Below are 9,378 nucleotides of genomic sequence, written 5' to 3'. Positions count from 1 at the left end.
TGAAGTTATGATAATGAGATAAGAAGAGGGGAAGAGACAGATAACAGAAGGAGGAGAGAGAGAGAGGAAAGAGAAGAGATAGGGATGAGTGAGATATTAAATTATCTCTTCACCTCATAGCCTTATACTCTCTCTCTCTCTCTTTCACTCTTTCTTTTTCTCTTCTCTGTTTTCTCTATCACCACCGACACCGAATTCTCTCCCTTGTTTCTCATGACGTCATCAAACTTGGAAAGTTGTGTCTTAAGAGTTTCTTAATCTTTGCTTTTACTCCATCATTTACATCAGATCCTCACTGTGACACATTTACTACACGACACACACACACGCAAAGGCAAAAACATAGATATAAACATATGCACGCGCGCGCACACACACACACACACACACATTCACACAATACCATTACGTACATTTATTGAATCATGTGGATCTATTTCAAAACGGGGGCACCAGTTTTCATTTATGTTTTATGTAGTGTTTTTGGTACCGAAAGACTTTCAAACTTCGTATACTTATCTATTTTGTGTTATAGAACAGAAAAAAAATTTTGTATTCGAATTTATTTCATGTAAAAAATTGTCTTATTTCGATAATTTCTACTAATCACTGACGTCTATTCAGTTGAAAACAGTTAGCGCTGTAACGGTGCATATCGTATTAATCCCCTAACCCTAACCCTAAAACTAACCCTAACTCTAGAATCCGAACTCTAAAATTGTTACACACAGATACGCACAGCGTAATTTATTATATAAACAATATATGCGTATAAATTACGATTAAACAGGATGAAATATAGTGCCCCCGTTTTGAAATAGATCCAATCATGTTTATTGCATAACACACAAGCACAGACACACATATTTGTGCACACACACGCACGCATACACACACACACACACGCACGCACACACACAAACACACACGCAAACACACACACACACACCTTTCATTTGTAATCAATGTCAATCTTTCACATCCATGTTTGCTTGATAACTTGGCATTTGCTCCCTCTCTTTCCCTGTCCCTCTCTATCTCTCTCCCTATCTTTCTTCCTCTCTCTCTCTCTCTCTCTCTTTCCCTCTTTCTTGCTTCTCCCTCTCTCTGTCTAAGCTTTCCGTTCTTTAAGCATCTTTCAATAGGTGCAGGAGTGGCTGTGTGGTAAGTAGCTTGCTTACCAACCACATGGTTCCGGGTTCAGTCCCACTGCGTGGCACCTTGGGCAAGTGTCTTCTACAATAGCCTTGGGCCGACCAAAGCCTTGTGAGTGGATTTGGTAGATGGAAACTGAAAGAAGCCCGTCGTGTATATGTATATGTATATATATATATGTATGTGTGTTTGTGTGTCTGTATTTGTCCCTCCACCATCGCTTGACAACCGATGCTGGTGTGTTTACGTCCCCGTAACTTAGTGGTTCGGCATAAGAGACCGATAGAATAAGTACTAGACTTACAAAGAATAAGTCCTGGGGTCGATTTTCTTGACTAAAAGCGGTGCTCCAGCATGGCCGCAGTCAAATGACTGAAACAAGTAAAAGAGTAAAGAGTAAGAGTATCTATCAGAAAAAGCCTCATGGAGGCATCTGGCACCCGTGCCGGAGGCGCATAAATAGCACCTGTGGAGCGTTGGGCCTCATGGAGGAAATATGGCCAATGCCAGTGTTGCATAACCAGTGGCAATGGCACATAAAAAGCACCTTTTGACCGTTGGGCCCTACAGAAGCAATGAGCCACCTGACTGGCTCCCATGCTAGTGGCATGTAATAAGCACCATTCATGTGAGGGTTGTTGCTAGTGCCGCTTGATTGGCTCCCCGTGCAGGTGGCACATAAAAAGCACCATCCAAATATGATCAAAGCCAAACCCCCCCCCCTGCCCAGACTGGCTCCTTAAAAAACACCATCCGAACATGGCTGATACCAGTGTCACCTGACTGGCCCCCGTGCTGGTGGTATGTAAAAAGCACCCACTACACTCTCGGAGTGGTTGGCATTAGGAAAGGCATCCAGCTGTAGAAACCTTGCCAGATCAAACTGGAGCCTAGTGTGGCCTCCTGGCTTCCAAGACCCCAGTCGAACCATCCAACCCATGCCAGCATGGAAAACAGGCGTTAAAAGACAATGACGATGACGACAACGACGACAACGACGATGACGATGATGATGATGATGATGATGATGATATACATCAATGCATGCATACATACACTACGAAAATAGAGAGAGAAGACAGACTGAATTACAAGTTGAACATTGAAAAGATTATTAATTTATTAATATCTTTGAGGTTTCTTTCCTCATATCTCATTACCATTTGTGTAATTAACACAGTTCTCGTCAAAATTCTTGACGGTTTAGAATATAGTTTTCTCCATCATGCTTTATCAACAGCATTTTCCCCAACTTTCCATATGATTATTACTCATTTCGGGTTAGATCTAAAGTGATATTTGTAGCTTAATTTTAGTTTGCTGTGAGTTATTAGAATACAGTTCTCAGGAATTTCTTTTGAATTCTTTCATCTTCCATACAAGCCATATGGCCTACCCACCTCCCTGTGTTACCTCAGTTAAAAGAGAGTTTCCATGTCCAAAATATTCCTTAAGTACCTCCAAATCCACTGTTGTAAGGGAAAAAGTGTAGCTCACCTACCTCGTGGATACTTGCCTAACACTGATCTTGTCCAGGTAGATTATATCCATGAGAGCCCAAGTGGCATAGCATTTGGCCAGAACAACATCATCATCATCAACATCATCATCGTTTAATGTCCTTTTCCATGCTGGCATGGGTTGGACGGTTTGACTGGGGACTGGCAAGCCAGGAGGCTGCACCAGGTTCCAATCTGATCTGGCAATATTTCTACAAGTGGATGCCTTTCCTAATGTCAACCACTCCAAGAGAGTGTTGTGGGTGCTTTTAATGTGCCACCGGCATGGGAGCCAGTCAGGCAGCACTGGCATCGACCATGTTCAGATGGTGCTTTTCACAGGCTACCGGCACAGGAGCCAGTCGGAGCAGGGGGTCTAGCATCGACCACATTTGGATGGCGCTTTTTACATACCACAGGCACAGTGAGCCAGTCAGGGAGCACTGCCAACGACCCATGCATGAATGGTACTTATTGCAGGCTACCAGGACAGGAGCCAGTCAGCGCAGCACTGGCATCGGCCACAACTATAATTTCCATTTTTAATTGTGGAGCTCACACAGCAAACATGTCTGTTTGAAGAGACCCCCACACTGGTTGTCCTTCCACTTACATGATGTCACTAACCCCTAGCCACTAACCCCTTAACCACTCACGTAATGTTATTAACACTATACTTCCGGCAAGGTCCTCCCACTACAACCACAATACCACTTGTATGGTCTCTTCAAGATAAATATCTTTGTCAAAGACACTTTGCTGAAAAAGCTCCAACTGACAAATTTTCAAATGTCCATGCGTAACAGCTAATATAACAAAGCTAAAAATATATTGTCTGAAAATAGATCTTTTAGTGATGTTTTTTAAAGAATTTAGCCCAAAGATTTTATTTTCAAGCAATATCCATGATTTTTAAAAATTCTGCTTGCAATTTCAAGGTGTTGATCTCTATTCGAGTAGGCTGCCAAGATATTTGATAGAAGGTATGTTTTTTTCAGAGTTATACCTCTATGCTGTTATTTTAGGAATACATGAGGCTTTCCAAGGCAGACTGATAAAGAACAATAATTTTATCAAGATTTATTGTGAGGCGTAACATGTTACATACCAATGAAATATTATCCATTGGAGTTTGAAGAACATTTTCATTGTGTGTGGTGATATCACAATCATCAACATATAAGAGATCTCTTATCAGAGATACAAATGCGTGTGATTTAGGATTAAGCCATTTGAGAATGAAGAACTTTGTATTTAGTTGTTCAGTAATAGAGATAAATACTCTGTAGTGATTTTCTGATCTGTGCAGAACTTAACATCAAAAAATGGCTGAAACATGCTGTTTATTTTTGTACATCATATGACTAGTTTTAACCAATGAAAATGGACTAGCATTTTCTGTCAAATTCACTTTCAAAGCTGTTTCCAGAACTGTTTTTTTTTTTCACTACATGTCACCTAAACACTATTTTAATTCCATTTCAACCAATCATGGTTGACAACTATGCCATGTTCTTAATTATTTTTAATTTTGGAGTGATTATCTTTTGTAACTATATTTGAACAACCTGTTTCGTATAAGAGCCAACAGGTTCAATATTTTATCAGCGATTGTTGCAATACTGACCAGTGACACTGTAAAAAATATTTTCTCATGCTCATCATTCATATTTATCACATATTCCAGTTCTTAAATGTTTTATGTCCACAGATGTCATGATTTCATTTACACTGTCTGATTTTGTTCAAATTTTCTACACTAATGTAGGTTGTTAACATTTTTCTCAGAAATTAACAATGATAAAGTTATAAACCTTTAACTCTTTAACATTCAGATTTATGTGTCCAATTTATGTCACATTTTTTAAAAATTAATCATGCATTATCTCCTAGCTTTAAGACTTCAATGACGTAATTGTATAGTTTTAGAATGGCAAAGTATGGTACGAGAGACCAGATTTTGACAGTGTGAACATAAAACATGTAGAATATTTGTGTTGGCTTTGGCTGGTTTAACTGCAAAAGGGTTAAAGTTTGAAATTTTAGCTAATCATAAGCTGCTATAATTGATATACAGGAAGTTCAAATTTCCATGTTTTGAAGATAAGAAAATTAAAATATTACAAAACTTTGAAAGATGTTTTGTTTTTTTTTATATATATAAATAAAAAAAAAATTAATGACAGAAAATCTAAATTATTATGAAATCCTTTTAAAAAAAGAAAAAAATTAATGAAATAAAATGACAATGTTATATAACCTTCTAATGATATAAAATGGAAAAAGTGTAAAGAAAAGTTCTAAAATAAAGACATTAAGTCACTGACAATATGTTATGCACTAACCCTAAACCCTAATTGTAAACCTCCCTAAATGTTAGTCTTAGCCCTAACCATAATTCTTAATCCAGGTTCTAAACTTATCCTTAAGTCTTACAGTCACACTAAACTTTAACACTAACCCTAAACCCTAAACTATAATCCTACAGCTTGCACTGGTTCAAACACCTAGCTATGGAATCAAGCAACAAGTGCAACTTCCAGCATGTTGATAATGGAGGCTTTTGATTGGTCAAAATTACTTCAAATATTTGTAAGTTTTTATTATTAATTTCTGTAAAAAAAAAAAAAAAAAATAATAATAATAATAATAATAATAATAGTAATGTGATTTTCCTCATTAACATGCAAAACTACACCAGTGTAGAAAATACACCACTTACCAGCTCAACAAAAGGAGACAATAACATAAATACTGATAGTCGAGCTGTTCAAGGTGTTGCCCCAGCATGGCCACAGTCCAAACACAAAAGGAAGTCAAAGATAAAAGATAAAATCAGACGGTGTGAATGACTCTTGAAAATTCTTCTGTGTATTTTAGGTAATGTATTTTCCTCTCTTGCATTTTTCTTTGTAATGAATCACTATTTTACTCAGGCTTAATACACAGAACTACAAAGTATGTGAACTTTTCTTCATTCAAGCATGTTACATTTTCTTCTTAACACATCATCAACATCATCATCATCATCGTCGTCGTCATCGTCATCATCATCATCCTATTATTTTCGTATTGACTTAATTTCTTTGTTCAACAGTGCACACACTTTTTAGTTCAGTGTGGTCTACTTTAAATCGCATACAGACTTTGCCTGACTAATTTAATTGCTCAGCGGAAATCTGATATTATCAATAACTTACTACCTGATAACAGTGTAGGAGTTGGGGTACTAATTCATGTGAAATATTTAAATACCAAGAATAGAACACAACACGCAGAACAGTCTTTGAAAGTGATTGCAAAAATCTATTGTGGAATATTTGGCAAATAAAGTAGGAGTGATCACATCTCCTTGTTTTACACCACCACAGATTAAATCATTCTCCACCAATTACAACATATGATCTCCTGTCACCAAGATAGGACCCGATCATATTCATGAATTTATCAGAATAACTTACTTTTCTCAGAATTGTTTGCGATGCACCATGGTTCACTGGATTTAAAGTTTTTAGAGAAATCAATGAAGCAGTGATAAATGTCAAGTCTCTATTCGTATTATTAGTTCCTTGCAGTTAACAAGCTGAAAATATTAAGTCATTAGATCCTTGTCCAGTGCGAAAACCTGACTTACATTCAGCTTGGGCTATTGTAAATGTAACTTGGGTGTTTGGAGGAGTTTTTTCTCCCAGCTTGTAATGGCAGAGACTGTTAGTGTCAAAGGTCACTGCAACAAACTGTGCTTCTTGCATGTTCAGATAGTCTTTCATATTTAGTATTTTGCTTTCATTGTGTTGTGGGGTCAGTGGACACATATGATGTACAACCTATGTTGCGTTCTTTGTAGTCTATTGTGCTTTCTTGTGGAGAGATCAAGAGGGCCAAATAAGCCAGGTCAAAGTTCATGATGAACTTAACATATTGTTTATACACATCATTGTTTCTTTCTGTCGGCCAAATGTTACACCTGTGATTGCTTTAAGTCAATCTCTTTTACTCTTTTACTTGTTTCAGTCATTTGACTGTGGCCATGCTGGAGCACCACCTTTAGTCGAGCAAATCGACCCCAGGACTTATTCTTTGGAAGCCTAGTACTTATTTTATCGGTCTCTTTTGCCGAACTGCTAAGTTACGGGGACGTAAACACACCAGCATTGGTTGTCAAGCGATGCTGGGGGGACAAACACAGACACACAAACATACACACACACACATACACACACACATATATATATATATATATATATATATATATATATATCATCATCATCATCATCATCGTTTAACGTCCGCTTTCCATGCTAGCATGGGTTGGACGATTTGACTGAGGACTGGTGAAACCGGATGGCAACACCAGGCTCCAATCTAATTTGGCAGAGTTTCTGCAGTTGGATGCCCTTCCTAACGCCAACCACTCAGAGAGTGTAGTGGGTGCTTTTACGTGTCACCCGCACGAAAACGGCCACGCTCGAAATGGTGTCTTTTATGTGCCACCCGCACAAGCCAGTCCAGGGGCACTGGCAACGATCTCGCTCGAAAATCCTACGGGAGCCTTATATATATATATATATATATACATATATACGACGGGCTTCTTTCAGTTTCTTTCAGTTTCTATAGAAGGCTATAGAAGAAGATACTTGTCCAAGGTGCCACGCAGTGGGACTGAACCTGGAACCATGTGGTTGGTAAGCAAGCTACTTACCACACAGCCACTCCTATGCCTGTGCATCATTTTGTTATATTTATATTGTCCATGTTTGTTGTGAATGTTAGAGTCATAAAATGTAACTTGTGAAGACATATTGTTTACCGGTTAGGGGTATTAAATTCACAATCGTAAGGCCAAGAGTTCAATACCCAGTGGTGTGTTGTGACCTTGAGCAAGGTACTTTATTTTTCCTTGGTTCTGTCCTCCCCACTCGGCTAGCAAAATTAGGTTGTACCTGTATTTCAAAAGGCCAGCCTCGTCACATTCTGTGTCATGCAGAATCTTCCTGAGAACTATATTATGGGTATGCATGACTGTGGAGTACTCAGCCATTTGCAGGTTAACTTTATGAGCAGGTTGTTCCATTGATTGGATCAAGTGGAACCTTTGTTGTCATAACCGAGGAATTGCCAGTGAGTAACTTTATATTCTGTGTGTGTGTGTGTGTGTGTGCAGGATTGATTAAGACCCAGCAAGGCCCTAAGCACTTAAAAGATTTTGGTGTCCCCATAAAAGATTAAGTAAATCAAAATATAAACAATAACAAACCATAAAATAAATTTTTATTTTTCAAAACAAAGCAAAACAGTAAGAGGGAAAATAATGTTTATACTTACATTTTATTTATATTTGAAAAGTGTTCTCCCACTTTTTTAAATTGCAAAGTCTTTGATCAGATCCTCAAAATTAATCTTAGGTAACACATCTGCATCTATACTTAGTAGAGATAAAGGCTTCCCGAATATTATTTTAGCAGGTTTAAAGTGATTTCTTTTGTGCAGTAAACCATTTGCCATTTCTGTGGTGCTCCCTCCTTCTTTGATGCCCTAAGCATGTGCTTACTTTGCTTAATTGTTAGTTAACCCAGCGCTGTGTGCACGTGTGTATGTGTGTGTTTGCATGTGCATGTGAATGTTTATGTTGTTGAGTGTATGGGTTGCTCAAATTTTTATGTTCTTTGGTGTTGTTGGTAAGAAAAGAAACTGGATTACTTAGTAAGTATATTTTTAAAGAATGCCGTCACAGAACCAGATTCTTTTGTACTCTAGGCACAAGGCCCGAAATTTTGGGGGAGGGGGCCAATTGATTAGATCGACCCCAGTACACAACTGTTAATTTATCGACCCTGAAAGGATGAAAGGCAAAGTCGACTTCGGAACTCAGAGCATAAAGACAGACAAAATACTGCTAAGCATTTTGCCCAGCATGCTAACATTTTTGCCAGCTCGGCTCATTGGAACCAGATTTCCAAGTGATTTATATAAGGTTAAAGAAGTCATGTGGTAGTGTCTGCAGAATGGTGAGAATTTGTGAATGTAATGTCATCTATGTATGATTGTGTGTGTGTGTGTGTGTGTGTGTGTGTGTGTGTGTGTGTGCATGTCTGTGTCTGTATTTGTGTGTATGTGTGTGTATTTTGCTGAAGTGTGGAAAGTTGTGTAGGTACATGTTAAAAAGAGCGGGAAAGAGGACAGATCTCCCATGGTACTCCATTCAGTAAATTGCAGGTGTATAACGATGGTAGTGGTGATGGTGGTGGTGATTGTGGCGGTGGTAGTAGTGGTTATGGTGGTACTGGTGGTACTGGTAGAGGTGGTGGCAGTGATGGTAGTAGTGGTGGTAGTAGTGGTGACAGCAGCGGTGGTGTTGGTGGTTTCGGTGGTAGTTTCTGCTGGGTATAATTGGTGGTGTTTAACCCCAGGTCAACACTAACTGAATGGCACAATGATGAAGCAATTCAACCATGACCATCCCATCTGTAGGGGAACTCAACACAACATTGTCCTCAGTGTTCATTCTTCAGATTCTCATGCACAATATGAGGGCGATTTGGCTGTTATTTTTTCTCGAGTCAAGGGACCATGTAGAAGTTTCTTTGCAGCATCAAGCAGTGGTGGTGTGTGGGGGTGGTGCATAATGGGGGAGGACGATGGTAGAAGTGGTGCTGTGAATTAGTTGTGGTGGAGGTGAGTGTACTGGTAGCGGTGTATGTAATGGTACCGGTGATGCTGC

The sequence above is a fragment of the Octopus bimaculoides genome, chromosome 9 (assembly GCF_046866305.1).
Source record: "Octopus bimaculoides isolate indiv1 chromosome 9, ASM4686630v1, whole genome shotgun sequence".
NCBI classification, from domain to species: Eukaryota; Metazoa; Mollusca; class Cephalopoda; order Octopoda; family Octopodidae; genus Octopus; species Octopus bimaculoides.
Note: the sequence above shows the minus strand (reverse complement) of the source record.